Raw genomic sequence first — 23600 nt, forward strand, 5'->3', positions numbered from 1 at the left:
TGTAGCTAGTTTTCCCAGAAACACTCTTTTATAGCCGAAGGGTGCTACGTAATAGGCCACGCCCTATCAGTTCAGTTGTTCCATTCCCTAATGTTCTTCAGACAAATAATTCCACAATTCGCATCTGATTTTTGTATCCAGCGAATAAACACCGATGGTGCTCTCACACACGCAACGCTTTTAACCCGTATCTTATTGCGGTTTGTAACATCAAACGATTTCGTTTGCTCGCTGTTGCGTGTTGCATCATGTTGCAACTTGGCAGCTGGGAGACGACGAAATTCTGTTTATGCTGATTGATTGAATCGACTTCATATTTGCTCTGCATAGTCGAACTAACTGCTTTTGTGAATGCGTTCCAACAGGGCAGTTTATTATTCAATGTCGGTTATGTTGATTTTCATTTCACATCCCTATGTAGCCGAACTTCCTGAGAGAAGTATTCTACTCCAAAAACGCATAAAAATTACAAAACTGTATGAAATCTTTATTTGAGCCGATAAATTGGTTTATGCCATTTACTTTTTAAAGATAATTTCATTCAAATGTTGGCCACGGCTACGTTTTAAATGGCGCCATTGACCGTAACGTTGCGATTTTGATCATCTTTGAAGAAGTACGGACCAATGATGCCTCCAGCGTGTAAACCGCACCAAACCGTGCATTTTTCTGGGTGCATTGGCGATTCTTGTATTGCTTCTGGTTGCTCTTCGATCCAAATGCGGCAATTTTGCTTATTAACATACCCATTTCACCAGAAATGAGCTTCGTCACTGAACACAATTTTTCGGTAAAAAAGTGGATTTTCGGCAAGTTGTTTTAAGGCCCATTCACCAAAAATTCGACGCTGCGGCAAGTCGTTCGGCTTCAATTCTTGTACGAGCTGTATTTTGTAAGGCTTTACACCAAGATCCTTTCGTAACATCTTCCATGTAGTCGAATAACACAAGACCAATTGCTGCGAACGGCGTCGAATTGACATTTCACGGTCTTCCACTGCACTGGCTGATACGGCAACAATATTTTTTTCTGTACCCACTCTATGTATACGTCTTGGTGGGTTTATGTCCAACAGAGTAAAACTGGTTTGAAATTTCGTCACAATAGCTTGAATAGCTTGCTCAGTAGGTCGATTATGACGACCATAAAATGGTCGAAACGCGCGAAAAACATTTTCCACAGAGGTCGAATTTTGGTAATAAAATTCGATTATTTGTAAGCGTTGTTCAGGCGTAAGTCTGTTCATGGTGAAATAGCAAACCAAACTGAGTACATTAGACTTTGACAGCTGTCAGAATTCCCGCGTGAACTGTCAAATCTGAATACACGAAAAACCAAATAGCAAAAAAAATCACCCTTTAGTAGGATTTTTCTTTATTTCAAATATGACATTCTTTTCACAACTCTTGAACCATGTGTTCAATCATTATAATTCATCAGTTAAACCTTCACTAGTCCGTTCACCTGTTATCAATATTATCAATATATCAATATTGTTCATATCGGTGTAGTTTCTGAGATAATGAAGTTTCGTGATTTTTACATTTTGAATAATAACATGAAAACTTGAAATCCGAATACAATAAAATTGGATAGGGTTTCATAAGGCAGACCTTTTATTTGAGAATAATTTTGTAAAAATCGGTCCAGTTATCTCTAAGAAAATCGAGTTAGATTGAAAAGTTGTACACATACATACAGAAAACGCTCAACTTTCTGGACCACTCCCATTCCTTCGGTTTTGCCAGTGATTTCTATACCTTTCCTAGAGAAAAACGAAAAGATATAAAAGAAACAAAAATAGAAAAAGATGTAATGAATGAAAAATATCAAAAATAATTAAATATGAATAAAAATAAAAAAAGTTAAAAAAAAAAAATTAATTAAGAGTAAAATATTTGTGCTAAACAAATAGCGAAATAAAAGAAATGACTCTGAATTTCGTACACGTCAATCACGAGCAATACCGGGAACGTACAAATAGCACAATACCAAATTTAAATTTTGTTGAGGACACATATTTTGATCAAAGCAGTCACAGTTTTAAATGGTCTTTGAATTTCGTTTCTTTTCATGACTTTTGAACCACATATCAAATTACTACGAAGTTTGTTACTTGTAAGCAGGCTTCGAAACGGTCAGCATTTTCATTTGATCTCGCTTTCTTGTCGTGCATCACAGTCGGCTTTCGCTCGTAAATGTGAAATAACCGCCGCCTCTCAAACAAAGAAAAGAATGGTCATTCGACACTCGCGTATGAAAGAGATTCACACTGCCATTCGTTTTTCGATGTTATTTCGGCCTATTTCTGTCTACTTCGTTCTATTTGTGTAAATGAATATTATTACAAGCACAATGATATAAATAATTTCCGAAATATCCACACCCAACGTGCGTAATTCTCATCTCTAGAAAAAATATCAAAATACGTTTGAGGGAAAAAACGTCGTGGTAGCGGTGCTCGTTCGACATGTTCGTTCAAGAATGTATTAAGACAGCGAGCCTTGTTAGCGTCAGGGAAAGAAGAAGACGATTATCGCAGTAAAAAGTAGTTTTACCGTGACCATTTCGAAGCCTGCTTGTAAGTTTGAGAGACAACTCGTTTGTATGACACTAGTTATGTTCAGGTAAGTCGTGTTATCTTTTAAAATAATAGACTTTCGTTGTTTTTATAATTTAATACATAACGGTTCGGATGAAAATCCGATTAAAATCAAATGATATGGGAGCCTATAGGGAAGCCAAACTTTTCATTTGACACTAAGATGAATTTAGTCCAGCCTTCTTTAGGAAAACGAGTGAATTTGAAAAGTTGAACCACGTGTCTAATCATTATAAAATTCATTGATTACCCTTAAACTAGCCCGTTCATTTGATAGAAATATTGTTCAAATCGGTTGTGTAGTTTCTGAGATAATGAATTTTCGTGATTTTCACATTTTGGTACATTACAGACAAAGTTACAGTCCGATTACAGTGAAATTCAATAGGGTGTTATAAGGCAGCTGAACCTTTCATTTGACACTAACTTTGTGGAAATCGGTTTAACCATCTCTGCGAAAAGTTAGTGAGTTTAATTAGTCATCATTTCTTTTCATAGTTTAATTTCACATTCTTAAACATAACAGGCAAAGTAATAGTCCGATTACAAAAAAATCAATAGGATCCTATAGGGCAACTAGACCTTCCTCATGACACTGATTTTGTGGAAATCGGTTCAGCCATCTCTGAGAAACATGAGTGAGATTAAACAGTCTCCAGGACACGTTACCTTAAATAACTTTTGAACTACAAGTTCAATCTTTATGAAATTCAAAAGTTAAGGGTTTTTCAGGTAGCCCGTTAATTTGAAACAAATTTTGTTCAAATCGGTTGTATAGTTTATGAGATAATGATGTTTCGTGATTTTTACATTTTAATACATAACCTCTAAAATGAAAATACGATTACAATAAAATTCGATAGGGTCTCATGAGGTAACTAGACCTTTCATTTGCAATTAATTTCATGAAAATCGGTCCAGCCATCTCTGAGAAAATCGAGTGAAATTGGGAGAGCATTACATACACACACACACCCACACACACATACACACACATACATAGACAAGAGCTGGAGACTGGAGGGGTTTTAGTAGGTCGGGACAGGGATCAGTAGGTGTCTGGGGGAGTGTAACTACCCCAGCATCTCTCCCCTAGTCTCATCCCCACACCCTGAGTCCTCTTCTCAGGTGTCTGTTTGCAGATTTCCCCGCCACCTTTGAAAAAAAAAACACATACACACACACGCATACACATATAGAAAATGCTCAGTTCGTCGAACTGAGTTGAGTGACATACGACTTTTCCAGGAGAAAGGCACAATTGTAATTTGACCATGCGAGCTATTGTATTGCTAATAATTTCTGAGTCATGTTGAAATGCAGATTACGACCAATCAGAGCTTGGCTGCTTTCCTAAGCATGGTCGACAAAATATTATACCTTATAAACCGGGAATGCACTCTTTGAACTATATAAAATTACCTATGCTTTTGGTTCAAACAAAAATCATACCAAATATCAATATGCTACACGCAACAGCGTTGTCTAGCTGAGAGTGTCGCTCCTGCTATCTGCTTTCATCTAACTCGAACAGATTTTTTTCTCTCAGCCGCACAGGTGCAATCTGCAACACGTTATAGTGTAATAAGCTGTTGTGTGGCTGAGAGTACTGCATATTCTGCTATCTACTTCCATTCGGCATAAGAAGAATTTGATTATCTTCTTACCGAGCTGAAACACGATACAACGTGTTATTTTGTTACGCGGCTCAAAGCTCCATTGCTGTAGTTCCGCTGTTCGCCACCACGAAATGAGATTAACGATTCATAAATTCGTATTCCTTACAGAATAATATTTCTTAGACTGCAGACTGATGATTACCACTTCCACTCAGATTACTTGAAGTACAATGTTTGGGAGTAACATTTGAACCAATCTATGCCGAAGTAGGCCAAATAGTCATAATGGCTGGCCACGCCCATCTTCACCGTAGCTTGGTTTTGATGATACGGTACTTACTTAATAGGAGGCCACCGACTCAGAGACATTTCCGAAAGTACTAAAAAAGTGAGATGATTTTATAGTGCGGATATCGTATGCGGCCAGATCGTGACGCATTTATGCGCTTACTGAATGAATTCCTAATTGCATCAATCAGCCTTTTGTAAGATTGTATCACATATTTGGAACACGTTAGTGAATATTTTTTATCAAATTGTAACTGTGGTTAAAATCCGCTACAGACACGCAGTAGTTTGATGTTCACCGCAACTTGATAATACTGTGCGAAGTATGTTTAAAATGATAAACGTTTAATAATCTAATTTCAACAATATTTTTTCAACCTTTCCGTTTTTTCCCTTTCTTCTAGAATGTGTGTATGAATTTATTATTTCCATCTCAACTCCAGCATACTTACTCTTATACTCTCCAGCATTCTATCTATTACTCTGGTTGTTTCTCTCTCGTTTTCTGTTTCCTTCCAAGCCAAGGACAAAGGAGCCACCTACAAGACGGAGATTGAGCAGCTTCTAGGAAAAGAGGTGCAAGCTCGGGCACTCACCTCACAGTTTACTCTCCAGTTTGCGACGTTGCGAGCCCTCAAAGAGAAGTGCGCGGTGGAAGTAGCCACTGAGTCTACCCGCCTCCGGAAGGGTCTAGCGGGGAACCAAGTGGTCGATTGGTCCGATTAGTATTGCGAATGCAAACCTGGCCTTGGAGACAGCCAAATTTTAAATTGGTTGGTCAGTATGTCCCCTGGGTAACAACCATCAACGTTTGCTTCAGGTGCTTTGGGCCTGTAAGGGTCTTGACAGGAGCTAATTGTGCAGGCGTTGCGGTGGTGCAGGTAAAAGACCGCTGGGAGTCTTCCAAGTGCTTGGTATGTTATGTAAAATGGGACGCCAAGCAATTTATGGGAGGCCACAGGCGCCCAGGCGCCCAGCCGCTAACCGGCTACTAAGCCACGAGCGTAAGGGTTACACAACTGAATTGGAACCACTGCTACGCGGCCCAGCAGCTGCTATACCAACCACGCTTGTCATTCTCCTCAGTATGTGGAAAGAGCGGAGAAAAAATTCACCGCGCTTTTCCCTTTCAGTATGTGCCTGCGTGTAGCAAATGCTTTCACCACACTGCTTTTTTCTCCACTCCAAAGTGTCTCAACCAACTTACAGAGAGACAAACACACTTCCAGCTCACCCCACATCTGATAGAAACAAGAGGGGTGAATCACTCTACAGAGAAAACGCAGAAGTACACCACAGTGTCCACTGGCGAGTAGTCCGGAAAGTGAAAAATACCTACCGGGCAGAAGTGTAGTCCTCGTGTTGCTACACCACGAAAACGAATTCAACCAGGGGAAACTCAACCGGCACGAGCAACGCAGTCAATTTTTTTCTCCCAATATCTTTTCCTCTTCTGCCATGCTCAAGAAACAAACTGTAAAACGCACCGCAGATAGTTCTGCTCTGTAATTATTGTGCGTAATGCCCATACGTGTGAGAAAGTACACCAAAGTTCATTATTTCGCAAGAGAGTGATTCCAGATTTCACCGCGGTGCCTTCAGGAGGCACAGCAGATAAAAATCGTCTATCGCTCTCTTCTAGCATGTGCGTTGATTTGCTCTTTCGTGTGAGAGCAGTTGTTTTCGCAGTGCAAGATGTTCCCCTGCACTCAGAGGATTTCTGAGGAGAAAAGACAATGCCAAGGTATTTGAAAGACAACCTCGAGGGGGGCAGTTGGCTCCGCCCTAGTGTTGACCAATTAGTTATCACATTATTGCAGGCCATCCTAGGAATGCCAAGGCACCGGTGTACTGATGGACGGACGCGATAGCGGAATCCCGAGCCTGGCAGATGTGCCTGGATGATTGCAGCGACAGAAACTGGTCTTATTGCCGAAAACTGAGAAATCGCCAGGAAACCCATCGGCATACAGACTCATCTGTCTGCTGGATACTGCCAGCAAGTTGCGTCACCATTATCCTCAACAGAGTGGTGAAGTACTATATACGGTCTGGGAAGGTCTGGGAAAGGCAGGTTCACGTTTTAGGCTTTTTTCTCCGTTGCCAAGACGACGGAGGTGGCAGTGCGAATAATGAGGGGTTCGCTATTGCGCAATTATCACGCTTGACGTGCGAGAATGCGTTCAATAGCGCCAGCTGGGATTCCATAGCGCTCGCACTTAGGAGCATGCATGTTCCGGTGTCGTTATCAGGCCTCAACATCGTCGAATGAAGCATCAAAAGGAGAACACGCAATCCCTTCGTCTCACTCGCTGCTACTGAAACTTCGTAAACTCAGTTCGGCTGGCGCTTGCCGAAGAGAAGAAAAACACTCTTCATATTCCACACGACTGTTGCATGTGTAATCTTTTGCGTTCGGCTTTGCCTTCCGTCTTTCGGATGAAGTTGAAAACAACTTCAACTGACGAGAATATTGCTTAAAATGAATTTCTACAATCGTCGTCGTCGTCTTTGTCTTCATTATCGAACTGAAGTGACTATATTCAGCTTCAATGAAATCGTCACTTGGATGGATGAGGGTAAATTACTTCGGACGAACAAAGCGTTGATGCTGCTGTTGCGTTTTAGGCCGTGGACATACTGGCGCGGCTTGCGTTGTAAAGACGGTTCGCCTTGCCGTGGGTTAATGTACAGCCCTAAGTAGAGCTGCACATTAACCAGCGGCAGTGCGAGTCGCCTTCACAGCGCAAACCGCGCAGGTATTTCCATGGCCTTAGACATATAGGAGCAGGAATAAGGGCTAGGAAAATTATGCTTTAAAGCTGATATATGCGATTTGTAACATATTACATATGATTTGAATGTAAACGGGACGGGACCTAATGTAAATAACACGTGCAATGAGACATGTAATATGTAACATGTAACATATAATGTATAATGTGTAACATGTAACGTGTAACATGTAGCGTGCAAAATGCTCCACGCAACGATTTGCAAAGCCTGCCACCAAATACATCAATCACAGCACCCAACATGCTTGTCCTTACCCCACAGGTCAAAGCGAATAACTTGCTTCGGTTCATCGTCATCATGCAGTTGACGATAAATTTTAAATCGTCAATTTAAGCAAAATTTGCTCGAATCTGCTTCCTTCGTTGCTGCCTTCAGGCTTCAACAGTTCTAGCTGTTCAACCTGAACCGACGATACAAATACGCCGAAAAAGAAACGACGAAACAAAATGAACCGAGTGAAAGACGCTTGTTTTGTGCTCAGTGAGAGGGAGAGCGAAACAAAACGAAGCTGATATCAAGTCGGGTTGAAGACGAAGTTGAGTTGCGTCATCGTCGCTTGACGATGCACTCATGAAGGTGAAGAATAAAGGGCCTGGTCGTTATACAACATTTTAGAAAATTACTTCCGGAATAGAGTACTACTTTACAACATGAGGGAGGGTCAGTAGTGCGTTTCAATTACCCCAGGAGAAGAACAAGGATCCATCCTGGGCCCGGTGTTGTGGAATGTAATCTACGACGGAGTGTTGAATCTGAAGTTCTGGTTGTAATCGTCGGTTTTGCGGCGCGATCTTTTAAATTCTTGGGGGTTATGGTTGACGACAAGCTTACGTTCAAGGGCCACGTCAACCATGTCTTTAAGAGGGGTAAATGTCGCCTGTGTGGCATCGAAAGCGAAACTTCAGAACATCTCCGCTGCGAATGCCGAGTATTAATACAACGCAGATTGCGTATCTTCGGTAAGGGACACATAGAACCTATCGAAATTTGGAGGGAAAGTCCTGGTGAGGTAATAAACTTCATACGAAGTGCGTTGCCCAACTGGGATAAATGTGCAATGTAGCAAGAACATCAACTCGCCAAATAGTGATGTACCTGCTCGTACGCACTTAAAGTGGTGAAGCATACCACAATAGATCAAACAAAGGTCGCAGTGGTTTAGTCTTCTATAAGGGAAAAAAGAGGGTCTTAACGGCTATTGCAGCACTATCTCGAATGATGTCGAATAGCTGTGCTTGATGCACCCTCTTTACTATTATAAACGCCTAGCTAACTGCCTGGCGACTGCAATAACCGTACCCTTGATATCCGCGTCTTCGCACATCTTCCGAACTAAGTTATTCGGAATAGTGTCTGGCCAGCTCCCTACCATCATGTCGCTCTTCACACATGCAAGACATGGCATACGAAGAAAACATGCTCAGCAGTCTCCTTTACATCCACGCACTCGGGACACATGGAGGACCCAGCATGTCCGAGCTTGTGATAGATATTGCCTGAAGTATTAATTGTCTGACTGGATCTGTGTCAGGTAAAAGTTTACTTAACCATGGTGTCTCCCGAGCCAACCGGATACCTCCGGAATAAGTCGGTGCGTCCATCTACCCTTCGTGGAATTGGTCCATTCCGAGAATGACCCTCTGATCCTTGTATGCTCCTAGTGTCGAAGCATTTTCTGTCCTCCTTAATGGCGATGCTGATATGCATCATGCCGGACAAGACAAAAATTGCGTCGTATGAGGATGCACAAAGCACAAAAAGCCACTTAACGACGTAATACTTAACCACCGTTCGGAAGATAAGGGCTTGAGACTGGAGAGGTTTTAATGGGTTCGGTTAAATTCAACCCCATTCCCTGAGCTAGCTTCTCAGATGGCTGTAAGCAGATTTAAATGATAAATAAGGAGGGGGCAAAAGTCATCAATGAACACACAAGATGATCTCTTAGACATAATTTTGTAACCTCCAGGTATCACTATTTTTACACAGTTGCGCAAAAACTGGAATTGGATTTCAAAATGGCGTCAAATATCAATTTTCGGTTTCTTGGCGTTATGACGGTTCCTAACTTTATCAACCGTTCCCGAAAACGGATATATGGTATATTTTTCCGACATTAGAGAGATCCACACGAAAAAATAGTTTTTCTAAGGATGGCTGAAAAATTAGTAAGCTGAAACGTAAACTATTTTGTGGTTTGTTTTATTAATATTATTCAGCTTACAGTGAAACCTTACGAGGATAACATGATCCTCCAAATTTTAATGACTTTCCAAACGGACCCAGAAAACATATTCCCACGGGCCGGATAGTCAAACATCTTCCAAATTATTCCCACGACAAGTGTTGCATATGACACTAGCCATATGCAGACCACTAGAGTAGCGAAACGGTAGGCAAAAAATGAAAAATAAATGGGACAAAGCCAAAAATTTAAAACCTCAAAAAAAAAACAGGAAATAAACTAAATTGAATTGTTTCTTTCTGGGTTTTTTTTCTAGGTTAGGTTTAAGTTGAATTTGTTTAATAAGATCGATCTAGCAACATAATTTTCTCCGCACGGTAGGGGACTCTGGTAAAGCTCTAAAAGATTAAAGCCATCGCGATCGGATTTACGGAAGTCGTGCCTTTTTCGTGGTCAAAGTTTTACTGTTCGACCGATGAAAAAAGCATGAAGTTATTGATTTACAATTTGTCAAATGTTTCAGAAATGCATGAATTGACGAGACCCAATATTGTCTTTTTAATTTCGAAAATTCGAATGTTTTTTCAATACTGAAATTTGAAGAAATTTAATTTTTTAAATTCAGAAACAACGTTTCTGGAAACATTGCTGCCCGAAACTGATATTTTATTCTATTCTTTGAATAATTTTCTTGCTGATATAACATATCTGGAGACATAAAAAAATTAGAAAGGAGATTACTCAAAACCAGGAAAAAAATTCAATTGTTTCTTAAAAATGTAGTAACTCGAGTTTTTCTTATATTATCTCGGAGTAGTCAGGAACTTGATGATATTATTAAATTTGAATTCAAAACATACTCATTTGCCGAAAAATGCAATGTAGGATTTCAAATTGTGATCCCGATTCCGAAAATATTCCCATTGCAGAGAATCGATTCGATCGATTTTCAGAGAAAACACGAGTTCCAAGGATTATAGTCTAAAACTAGTTTTCGTTATGCACAACCTAGGGCGCATCTAAAATCAAAACATTCGGTAATCTAAATCGGTGAAATTTAGAAAAAAAACTTTCTTCTCTTTCCAGATTAGAAGATCTATTTTCTGGCGGTTGTTATAACTATTACCTAGTCGGGTAAGCGCTGATTTTAAAATAAAGTTTCCGCATTCAATTTCATTGTTATAGCCATCGATGTTTGAGTGCTGCATCTAACACACGCACAATTTTGTTTATTTTATTTCATGCACCCACATCGGATAGGATATGTTTTAGATACGAAATAAATTTCTATGTTTTTTTTTGTGTGGTTTTATGAATTTTGTTGGTAAAGCCGACAAAATTGTTTCATCAATTACGCAAATGCATTAGTACCAGTATAGCAACGTCTATCATTGATTGATTTCCAACATTACTATACCGAAGCACACAAAAAAAAAACATTAAAGTGAACTGTTCCACCCGTACGTTCTGATCGAATTGCGAGGGAAAGCTTATATGTGGTACGTTATGCTGATATAGAAAATGGGTAAATATATAAAAAAAACCGTCCGTAACAGTGGTACTCGCGACAGCAGAAAATAGCAGGGGGTGACCGAGAAAGAAAGTGCCGAACGAACCACAGTTGAAAACATGGTGGAGTGGGAGTGTAGACATCCTGTCAGACAAGGAAGCAACAAAACCGTGGAAATTGGCTACCACCAACCGTAGAGTACGGGAGAGCGCGAGAAAATTACGCATTTCGCTAACCGAGGAGGGTGTGTACTGCAGCTGATAACTTTCGTTCGCCGCTCTCACTCCGAATTCAGCGCCTGATTTCTGGATAGCGAGAGCCTTATCGAGAGTTTCAAAGTCGTGCTCGAGAATTTCAAGAGGTTTCTCCGAAAGCAAAGTTGTGCCGAGTACGTGAAAATCGTGGGAAAATTGTAATGGTTTATATCATCAGGGCATAGTGGTTTTGTTGATCTACGATTTATATCTGATAAGTGTGATGGGTGTAGAAGCTAAATTTTAGCTTTATGATTTAAGGGCGCCTTCTTTAAAGCTTCCGGCGAAGTCCATATTTATACGAAATGTGCATTTATTTGACTTGAGATATCGATTCTCGAGGGGACTTTAAAACATTCGATATGTGATGTGCACACTTGCGGCGTGTGAATAAGGATTATGCTAATAGTGGGTTGTGGAAAAAGGAGTATACTGGACTTGGTATTCTCTCACAAATAACCGTTACTTTGGTTCCTATCTCTCCATTAGAGAGTGTCAGAAGGAGAATAATCAGCTGGAGACACGATTCCAGAAGTCTGGTGAAGGTGCAGTGGTTGGAAGTTCACCAACACCAATGGATAGCCGCTAAGGACTCACGTGAGTGTAGTACTAGATTCGGTCGTGTTTGTCTCGTCGCTCTCTTTTGGGGTTCGGCTGCTCCACAGAAATCCGGTGGGCCAGTGTGTGCTCAATGCAGGTTCTGTAGGCAGACTACCGTCAGACGTTTGTGCCACTCGGGCCGTGTGGGTCGTACAGATTGAAGCTGTTGCGTTCGCCGAATGGCGTAAATTTTCCGTATTATCCGGAAGTAAAACTAGTAGTGTTTTACGAAACTTGGAAACCAAGGTGATTCAACTTTGAGGTTTCAATTTGTTTTGGACACGTGGATTCCTGCAGCCATCGGTTGGGATTTGAATGGGTGTTTAGTGCGATTTGTGTAATTTGTATTGTGGTTCTACTACTGAAGATAAAGTTCGCGTGAACGAATATTAGACGGGCGAATTGGTTTCTGCCAAGTGTTTGTTTTACATCGTTTATATTAGAAAAACAAACAGACACCGTAAAAGGATGTCAAATAAAAATTTCCGGGGAATCATTACGAGAGTTGAAACAGAAGAATAAAAGTTTTCGTGTTCTTAGGAAAGTGAATTACAGTTTCTACTTGATGTTTAAAGGTGTTTTTTTGCAATCTCAATTCGACTGGTCTGTGAAATTTTCTAGGGAAAAAGGAACGGAAAATCAAGCGAAGCGGATAAAAATTACTTTCCAACCTCTCTTGTCGATAAAGTGGAGGCACATGGCCTTCGTTACACTGACACAAACACAATTTTAAGTTCAGCCTCGCTTATCCCTTGGAAAGGGGTAATAGGAAAACCGACAAAAAATATGCTTCCTCTTTTCAAGAGCATTTGACTTCAAGTTGTTTGATGTAGGCGACCCGAACCGGATTCAAGTAGTTTTTCGTAGTAAGGAAAAAAATCCAGCTGATTAAAAGTAAACATTCGCCGGTAATGTGTATACTGCTCAGCCCCACTGCGATTCTTGCTGTGCAGTAGTCCTTGTCGAGACCTGTGGTTCCGAGTGGAGCGCCGTTATATTAATTAGAAGGTGAAACGTGAACTGTTTGTCGTTGGGAATAAATTCCAGTGTCAGTATGAACGTGACAGACACCGTTTAGCGTCAAAAGGCCAACTGAACAAGAGAAAAATCTTGCTCTAAAGATACCATGTCGTGAATAATTTATTGCATCCCAGTGCTCTGAACTGTGGTGTTGCTGCCTGCCGGCATCGTCATCACTGTCTCCGAGAAAGCCAATTAATCATAATGTTATTGGTCTTTAGTGGATCGTTTCCGAGTTCTATGTTCAGTCACCGGGTTGAACAAATCCACGTGTGGTTGTGAATACAAACATTATTCAAATTTTTGTAGATTTCAAGTGGGGGATGAATTTCTGCAGATTCTGGCTAGCGCCAAATTTATGTGCATCAAATATTTGCTGACCTAAATCTATCGCGAGTACGACTAAGTACACTAACCGGTGCGCCGGATTTGCCGGTGCTAAGAATTGGAATATAAAATTCACGAGTTTGCTAAGTCTCAAGTGTGCTTGCTGTGTTCACCGGTGCTACGGTAAAATAAAATCTGCATAATAAAAAGTAATAAATTGTGCTTTGAAAGGTGAAATTGAGCTCAGCGTTCCTTGTGCACATTCTTAAAACCACAAGTGGGTGGTGTTTGCGCTAGAGTGGAACCCTCGTAAGAAATTCTAAACCCGTTACGGTGTTGAAAGTTGGAATCGAGTAGAATTTTGTTGCATGGAAATAGCAGTGGTGTTTGGGGGAGAAAATCGGTAATAAATTGTTTATTCTGTCATCCTTTTCTGCTTGCTGGCTACGGGATAGTAATCAACGATCGTATTAAATGGAAAGTTAGCATCCTGAAGCCGATTCGAACAGGTACGATAAATTGCTTTTAGTAGACATAATATAACGATTCATGAATGAGCAGAGCCGGATTTAGGAATGGTCTCAGGGAGTCCGAGCCCCCACATTTTAGGGGCCTTTGTTATAAGATTTATGCAACTACGACCATTATTTTGATCTTTTGTGCGTATTTTTTTTCTCTAGCAAGGATGAATTTCAAAAGTCTTCGATCCTTGATAAAAAACTCGCTTTCTAAGTAGTTTCAGGGTCTAGAGTATAATTCCTCTGAATGACATTTGTACAATTTGATTTGAAACAATAAACTTACAAAATGTGCGCTAAACTGAAGTTGCACTGCGTTTTAATTTGAGTCTAATGGTTCCAAACGCAACTGGGGGAACCGCTTTTTTGAAGAGAGGAACTGATTGAATATAGATTGCGTACGACTCTAAAGAATGCAAGGCTGTCAAATTTGGCATTGTGAATTTGTGAATACGATATACTGAAGGAATTGAGTGTTGATTATTTAATTGTCAAGTTTTCAGCGAGTTTACATCTTAAAATGATGTTTTTTGAATTTCTGACAAATTTTGGTTGTGTTTTTAAAAATAAATAAAGGTTCTAAATATACACATTATTCTGGGCCCCCACAATCGTAGACCCGGCTCTGTGAATGAGTAAGTGTAAAAAAAATATAATGATGAAAGAAATTTAAGGCGGTGCTCTATGAACAAATCTACCACTCGAATCTTGAAGTAATAATTCCATAGTACAATACATAATTATGTAATTTGAAAGGTACAATGAAACGAAGGAAAGATCTTATTTGAAAGCATGGTTTTCCAAACACGTAAGTTTTTTAAGAAGTTCCAGTATCTACGCAACTATAAATTTAAAAATTGGAACGTCGAGAGTTATTAAAACATAAGTACCTATATTGAAAATGCCTCTAAAGTCATCAAAGATCTGGACAGCTTATGTGTGCTGCATGTATTTTGTTTGTGTGTATGAATGTATTCTTGTATGTGTATGTTCATATGTGTAGAAATTGGTTTACTAAATAGTCTTTCGAATAGTCATTTGTTTACATCTCATCTTCATTCACTCAATTAAAAGCACTTGCCAGAGAGTCACATTTTCATCTGGGGGAACAGGAAGAGGTCACCCAGAGATAAATACGGCGAATACAAATTCCAGTTAGTCTTGGAGACTTTCTTAAAACTTATTTCGTATTTGTAACACGCTTTAAAACCTAAAATGTTACTTGAGTTTGCGAGTTCGCTCAATTTCACTTTGCATGGTTTCTATAATTTTTTGGATATTTCCTGGCGAGATTGTGCCATTTAGCCTTTCTGAGAAAGTGAGCAAACAAATACTTCAAGGTTTAATTAGGTGGAGCAGATGTTCCTTAACACCAAGCTTAACACCAAGGGAATGGTAAATGGGAACCATGTTGAAGCTCTCTATACAGATTTTAGCAAAATATCTGATCGTATTGACAAACCAATGCTATTTTTTTAACTGCAAAAAATTGGAATTTAGTCTTGTCTCCTGATGTGGCTTGAATCATATTTAATAAACAGGCAACAAATAATAAAATTTGATGGAGAGAAGTCAAATCACATTCAAGTTACTTGAGGTGTTCCCCATGGCTCCCACTTAGGACCACTTCTGTTTATTGTGTACGTAAACGACATTTCTTTCTTCTCGAAAAATATTAAAGTACTATTATATGTCGACGACATGGAGCTGTTTTTGGAAATAAAAAATCAAGAAGACATCAATGTATTTCGAAATGAAATCCACATATTTTACATCTGGTGTAAGAAAAGCCTACTGGAATTAAATGTAAAAAAATACAATGTAATATCCTTTAGCAGAAAATTAACAACACCCAAAATTGTAATTGCATTAGGAAATCAGAATGTAGAACAATGTGAAAAAGTTGGGGATTTAGGGATAATCTTAGATTCTAAACTTATGTTCATCGACCCCTATAACATTATCATACACAAGGCAAATAACATGTTAGGGTTTATAGAAACGCATCTGCTATAGTTTTTAAGACCCGTACACTATCAGAACTATGTATATTGCTTATGTGAGGTCAATACTGGAATATGGTAATATTGTGTGGTTCCCTCGTCCTGGCGTATATGTCGAATAGAATAGAATCAGTATAAAAGCAATTTCTACTATATGCTCTTCGTAAGCTAGGTTGGACCTCACATCATCTTCCGTCATACAAATTTCACTGCATACTCGCTGCGAACGTGATGATTTCGTTTGTAAACGATATCGTTCCGCACGTTTACTCAGCAGTACTTTTTTCTAAAATAAACTTTTAAACTTTGCTCTTAACAATCATCGTACGAAATATACAAAAAATGCACCTATAAATAGTAGGGGAACTGCTCCATTATTCATCTCAGCCCACATATTCATCTCATACAACATGAAAACACAATTGAAAACAGGAAAAAAACGCATATTTTCTAACTAAACCAATCTGCTTATTCATGGAATGAATTCTTTTAGAACACTTCAGATTTCTCATAAAGTAGAATCCTCAAAAACTCACTCAAAAGCTCTAAATTCGGTATTATAGTCGGACATCTGCACTCGAAAACTCATTTAATTCAAACACCTACGTCAGAAAACAAAATCCGCGCATTGTTCTATACGGCTACAACGGGACTCGTTCAGCAGCCAACCAAAGTTTTTTTCATTACTAGCGGACCACTTTTTATTTTAATAACTAAACAAAATCACTCACTACACTAAGAATACTTTAATCTTTGAAATGTACACCTCAAATTTCCAATAACAAGCTTGACTTAGCAGAAATATATGAGATGAATTTCTACAATTCCTAAATTTCAACTGTATGTAATTTCATCTGTTTTCACTGCGTTGAAGAAAACCAAAAGTTGCCAAATCAGTTTCTGTTAATACGAAAAAATCATACTGAAAATGTAAAATTATTCCGACATTATTGACATAAATCGACAGCACTGCAGTGGTCACTTAGGTTAGGGTTTTGCACGTAAACAACTACAGCGGATATCTAGGTAACCTACTACTACGGGTTGCGGCTACGTTCATTCATCACAAAATGATTCATTCGTGATTAACAGTGTGGTGAATATGGGGGCGTCGTGAGATGAATAATTGTGCAGTGATTCAAGTTTTAAGATGGATATAGAAGCGTTGTGAAAAATTGTTTGTTATACAAAATTCAGGATAAATCTAGCTAAGTTTACGAAATATACAATGCTGAACGATTCCATAAGAGCACGTAAGCGTATTTTGTTTATTTGTTCAATCATTTCGTGAAAATTTGGTGTTTAATCCGTGAATTCTTCGTGAATATCGGCATAATGCGACGAATAATGGAACAGTTACCCTATGATGAATTCTTATAATCAACACTGCGAAGCCATTGAATTTACGATGTCCTGGTATAAGCTGAAACAGTATTTCAAGTCCTTGAGGTTGAGGACACTACATTAATTTGTTTTTATTTTTATGTATAGCTAAAAAAATAAAATATAACCATTCTACATATGATTGACGAAATAAATAAATGAATCGTGACGATGGCAGGTCTCTACCTGCAAACGATCCTCACGCCATTTTGGATTTCAAAATGGCGACTTCCGGTATCTGGAAAAGAATCAAAATTACCCGAATACCTTCGAATATGAATATTACTAAGATCGAGATGATACCCAGAGACAGGAAATCAATTGCAGACGCCATTTAGAAATTCGAGATAGTGACATCCGGTTTTTGGAAAACAGCCAAAATTGACCTTATCCTTATTACCTTATATGAGTACTTTCGAAGTCGAAATGATGTTCAGAGACCTGAAAACAACTCTAGCGGCCATTTTGAATATCAAAATGGTGACTTCCGGTTTCTGGAAAACCACCCAAGATTCCGGAATTGTGATGCTACCCATAGACGACACCAGACGAACCGGAAGTTACCATCTTGAATTTCAAAATAACGTGTGAAATTGATTTCTGGTCTCAAGGAATCCCCCAATAACCATCTTAAGTAGTGTTTGGCACTTTTTTTATTTTGGATATCGCCATTTTGATATTTGAATTGACCGTAAGGGTCGTTTTCAGGTCTTTGGGCATCATACCGATCCCGAAAGTACGTAATGTAGTATTTGGTCAATTTGAGAGGAGCTGTGTAGCCGCAATGTTACATGACAAGCGAAGGGTCGTGCGTTCGAATCTTAGAATCAGGCCATTCGATGTCAAAAAGGACTTAAGCATGGGTTTATTTCCAGGCTCCCCTATCACTTACCCTTCCTTTACGCTGAAATTTATAATACCTTTGCGTGACTTACTCTTATCAAAAATAAGTCCCTCTTATTAATAAAACTGGCCAGAAGGACGCACGACGAAACTTTTCGAGGGAATTGTAATTGGTGATATTTGGCAGGAAAAACGAGGCACGGTATAGTAGAACAGTAAGCGTGTAAAAGGAAGTCTAAACCACTTACACACAAGCACTGATAAAATAATAATAAGCATGTCACTTCTCAACAGCGGCATTGCTAATAATAGAAGTGCAGGATAAAGCAAACACCCGGGCATATATACAACGATTCTGATGGCAGTGCGGAAGTCCATACAGGAAAAAATTGGTCAATTTTGGCTGTTTTCCAGAAACCGGATGTCACCATCTCGAAGTTGAAAATGGCATCTATAGTTGATTTCCGGTCTCGGGGCATCATTCCGATTCCGGAAATGCTCATATTACGTGGTATTTGGTCAGTTTTGGTTCATTTCTAGAAACCGTAAATTGCCATTTTAAAATTCAAAATGGCTTTTAGGGTCGCCTTCAAGTCTCTGGATATCATTTTGATTTCGGAACTACTATGAGATGGTTTTCGGTCAATTTTAGCTGTTTTCTGTACACCGGAAGTCACCATTTTAAGTTTTAAAATGGCGTCTGGAGTTGATTTCCGGTCTCTGGGCATCATCCCGATTCCAGAAATATCTATAATCGATGGCCATTTTGGAATCCAAAATGACGTCGTGGGTCTTTTTCCGGTCTCTAGATACCATCATGTTTCCGAAAATACCCGCATTGGATCTGACGGTATTATTTAATTATTTCTGAGGTATCTGATGTATTATTTAATTATTTCTATGGTCACTAAAGTCCCCGATGGAATTTGTTTCGGAAGGACCATTCTGGGGGAATAAAACCTCCCCCCTCAAAAATGCTCACATATGGTCTTGCATTCATATTGACAGCTGAAGAGCTCAAAAGGAAATCAAATTGTTTTCAATTAGAGTGAAACTCCGTGCTCGAATATAGTCCGAGTTTTGCAAGATAATTTTCTCGAGAATCATTAAAATTACATGTGTGAAACTTTGATATCGATGTTTGCACCGCTGACGCATGCTTAGAGTAACAATTCGAGCGCTATTGATTAGGTGAGAGCTGATATTTTCTTGCTCAAAATCGTCAAGTGAACAGGAACCTAACCTTGAAATTGTATAGAAATAATCCACCGTCCAATTTCGTCTTAAAAGCGATGATAAGTACCGTTACTATCGCGTTATGATATTCAATTGGAAATGACTTTGGGAACAGAAGGAGACAGGGGGCATCCATGAAGTACGTCATAGATATGTGAAGTTTAAGGAAATCGGGAGGTTTGAAGGTGTCTGACGTCTTATATAGAATGTTATAAAATAAAAAAAATAATGAATTTAATTTTTATTCACAATTGTTTTTATTTAGTATTTTCTTGCTGAAAAGATCTTTGCCACTGCTAATACCAGTTTTACAACCTTGAAGTTGCGGCGCCGTGATATATTTTTCGTAACGGGTCTTAATTGTGTGACAATACGTGATAGGGTGAAGAGGGTGGTTTGATATTGAACAAAATTAGCTTGACGTACTTTAAGGAAAGAGTCATACTTTGCATCAGTCATTCTCTTATACGAATGTAATTAGAGTCATAGTAAAATGCAAAATGTTTTGAACAAACTTAATGTCTGTGTACTTCCCACCGGAACATACTCACAAAAAATCTTTTGAATTATTTTTTCAAATCGTCGAAACTATTACATCAAGTATGAAACCAGAAGTAAAGCTACATATATATATGGCGACTTAAATCGAAGAAATACTGACTTCATCCCAGACATTGAGAATGAATTATTATTACTCCCAGTCGAAGGAGAAGACGAAACATTACTATATCTCTTCGACAAAATTTCGCTATTTGGTCTACACCAAATAAACCATGTAAAAAATCAACAAAATTCATATCTGGACCTCTTATTTACAAACTGTACGGAAGACTTCTGTGTGTACACATCATTATCACCTTTAATGAAGTATTTCACACAGCAATAGAATATTCAATTTTCATCCATAAAATTGATCTTCCGTGCGACGGGAGTATGAAGAAGTGCCGAAATTCAGTAAAGCCAACTATGAGCAAGCAAAAAATAGACTTCTTACAGCGAATTTGCATAATCTTATTAATACTGAAGGAAATGTCGACATTGAGGCAGCTAAATTTCACACAATTCTGCAGAATATAATATTATAAACTGTACCAATGAGAAGAAGAAGAAGATTACAGCGTAGTAAACTACCATTATGGTTTAATCCACATATAAAAAAAAGGAAAAATGAAAAGCAAAAAGCACATAAACTGTACAAAAAAAAACTACTACCAACTTGCAGAACTACCTTGACATATGTAGCCAACTCAACCTTGCCATTCATGCCGCACAGGAAGAATATAATCGTAAAATCGCAAATGAAGTCAAATAAAATCATGCCCAAAAAAAGTAGTAATTTTCCGTCACGAATGCATTTTGATGGAAATGTAGACGAGAACTCATCCGAAATTTGTAATCTTTTTGCAAATTTCTTTCAGGAAGTTCGCGACCGTGACTTCTTTGCGTTCATCCCCGAAATCTCCAATCATGTATCTGTCATTCATCTTTCTCAACACGAAGTCTTAAACGCACTTGAAAGCTTAGACGCATCAAAAGGGCCTGGTACTGACGGAATTGCTCCCATGTTCTTGAAGAATCTTTCAGAAGAGCTCACAGCTCCATTAGAAACGTCTTTTCAATTTATCTCTGAAAAGTGGGAATTTCCCCGAAACCTGGAAATGTTCATATTTAGTGCATATTTTTAAATTAGGCGCGAAGTCTGAAGTTCGTAACTTTCGTAACGTAACCAAAACTTTTTGAATTACTTGTGAATGAAAATGCAAGTAAAAAACCATATCACTAGTAAACAGCATGACTTCTTTAAAGGTCGTTCGACGACCTCGAATCTTTTGAAATTTATAACTTCTATTCTCAAGGCAATGGATAATGTTAGGCACGTAGAAGCCCTTTACACTGACTTCAGTAAAGCATTTGGCCAAACCGACGTACCATTATTACTCTTAAAACTGCAAAAAATTGTATAGGTGCCTCAACTTCTCAATTGGCTCCAGTCATATCTAACAAATCGCGCTTCCAAAACAAACTTTCAAACCGCATTTCAGTCACCTCTGGGGTGCCCCAGGGTTCGCATTTGGGTCCACTTCTTCTCATATTGTATGTAAATGACATTTCCCTCATACTCAAAAAAATAAACATAATAATCTACGCAGACGACATGAAACTCTTCATGGAAATCAGCAACTCTAGCGACGGAGAAGAAATCCAGAAAGAAGTCAACTTATTCTACACTTGGTGCAATTAAAGCCTAGTTCAACTCAATGTCCAGGAATGTAACGCAATAACATTTAGTCGAAAAATTGAAATACCACTTATTGTAACATCTCTAGGAAATAAAACTGTACGAAAATGCAAGATTGTTAGGGACTTGGGAGTAATCCTAGACACCAAGCTAACCTTTACAGAACACTATAACTTTATCATAAGCAAAGAAAATAGTAACAGACTGGTACACTATCAAACTATTGTATATTACATATGTTGGGCCTATTGTAAAATATTGTAATCTCATATGGAATCCTTATGCTACCACACACGAAGAATGTGTAAAATCAGTCCAAAAATAATTCCTTCTATACGCGCTTCGCAACTTGAATTGGACTGCATTTCCTCTGCCATCGTATTAAACACGTTGCATGCTAATTAATCGGCAATCACTTTAACAACGCCGCGAATTTGCAATGCTATTCTTCGTCAATGACACTATTTCAAATCGTATAGACTCATTTGCATTACTATCACAACTCAGCTTTTTTACACACTTTTAAGGCATCTTAGAACAAGAAAACTTTTTTCAGAAAAACAGTGCAGAACTAATTATGCAAAAAATGGTCCTATAAATCGAATGATGCGTCAGTATAATCTATACTGTGAAACCAGTGCCATAACAATGTCAAAAGAACGAATTAAAAGCTGTCTGAAATACACTAGAAATAATGCTTAGCACGTAAGAAGAACATTGTAAAACTCTATAAGTAACAACTGTAACTGTACATTTGCTTGACGAAATAAATAAATATACGAACTAAATATTCATGAAAGAAAATCGATCAGTCGATATTTTCACTAATATAGTCAGTACCGAAACTTTCAGTATTTATTGCTGGTTACATTGCTTTCGGAAAAAAAAACATCACCAATACCAGTACAAATCATCATGACGAAACCAACACCAGTTAATACTTTATAATTGTAATGATTTGTAACCGTCTAATACATTGAAATACTCTAGAGTATTATTTTCGTTATATCCAACGCACATTCGTCACCCAGGTTCGAATCCTAATCAAAAGTTACGTTAATTTCGCACAATATTGATGTGGTTTCGCACCATCCAACTTTTGTGTGTAGGTTCAGTTCTATTGTCTTCCGATGATTGGGAACCCATAAACCGTGAAGTATTTATATCGTGCACAAGTACATATATAAAATGAAAATTGCACCATCAACTTGTGTGATTCCAGATTAGTGTTCGACATCGGAACGAAAACGTTGGGTCCGCGTTCCGGTCCGGTCCAGTCCGGTAAAAAATCGGAACTAGCTCGTTCCGGTCCGATTGGGGTCCGGTCCGATTGGCTTCGTTCCGGTTCCGGTCCGGAGTCCGGTCCGAAGTCCGGGAACAAAAGTTGCCAGTTTTTTCGAGAGAGTTGTTTTAGTCAAAAAAATTATCTTAAAGACTTTTATGCAAATTGGAAAGTGTTTGACTAAATCAAAACAATACAAACTAAATTTTGCAGTTTGTTTTTTTCTTTTTTTGCATTAAATTTTTTTTTAAATTAAAAATTTGGAGTGTAGTAACAAAAAAGGCTGGTTCTACAATTTTCCTAGTTTTTGAACATTTATTTGAGCCAATATTTTAGTAAAAGTAGCTGCCGGATTTTTTTCCTACTTAGTCTGTTTCTGCGTGATGTGACGACGTTCCGTCCCGAAGAAAATTTGTGTATTCAATTAGGCATAAAGTCAGAACAAGTTGTGCGAGTCTATCAGTTGCAGGGCCAGCGGCTCATGTGGGTTGTAGAGGTAGTAGTACCCACTCGGAAAATATCCCTGTGGGTACTTACCCACATGGAACAAAACCACATGGACAAAACCAAAAAAAATGTAATGTTGCGAGCGATAAATTTTTTGATGGACATCGTTGAGCAAGAGGTTATACATCTACAGATTTATGTACAGTTGTTCTCAGGAAAAGTATTATTTTTTAATTGTTCTCGAATTTGTTTGTTTTCTCTTATTAATCTATACCAAGCTTGCATTAACGAAACAAGTGTTCTTCTGATTTATTCCGAATCAAAAACTATTCAAAAATTGCAATTGTTGAGAATCAGCTCAGTTAGGTGGCGAATCTAAGTTCATATCCAGCTTTTCAAAGCAGTAGCCGCAAAATGGAAATTATTATTTAAAAAAAATAACAAATAT

At 38.5% G+C, this 23600-nt stretch overlaps 2 protein-coding genes across 4 annotated transcripts in view; both read left to right on the plus strand.

Annotated features, from left to right (window-relative positions):
* LOC129721519 (alpha-L-iduronidase) overlaps nucleotides 1-10625 on the plus strand; it is a 146346-nt gene extending 135721 nt beyond the window's left edge. Inside the window, exon 8 of the mRNA XM_055674190.1 lies at nucleotides 10577-10625. The gene's annotated coding sequence lies outside the window, so the exon portion shown is untranslated. The remainder of the gene's footprint in view (nucleotides 1-10576) is intronic.
* A 1188-nt stretch (nucleotides 10626-11813) lies between these two features.
* Nucleotides 11814-23600, plus strand: part of LOC129724450 (kin of IRRE-like protein 1) — a 907851-nt gene continuing 896064 nt past the window's right edge. For 2 of the 3 annotated variants that reach the window (XM_055679379.1, XM_055679380.1), the window contains exon 1: nucleotides 11814-13710. The gene's annotated coding sequence lies outside the window, so the exon portion shown is untranslated. The remainder of the gene's footprint in view (nucleotides 13711-23600) is intronic. The other variant, XM_055679378.1, reaches the window with a different exon arrangement.

This window comes from Wyeomyia smithii, chromosome 2 (genome assembly GCF_029784165.1).
Source record: "Wyeomyia smithii strain HCP4-BCI-WySm-NY-G18 chromosome 2, ASM2978416v1, whole genome shotgun sequence".
Lineage (NCBI taxonomy): Eukaryota > Metazoa > Arthropoda > Insecta > Diptera > Culicidae > Wyeomyia > Wyeomyia smithii.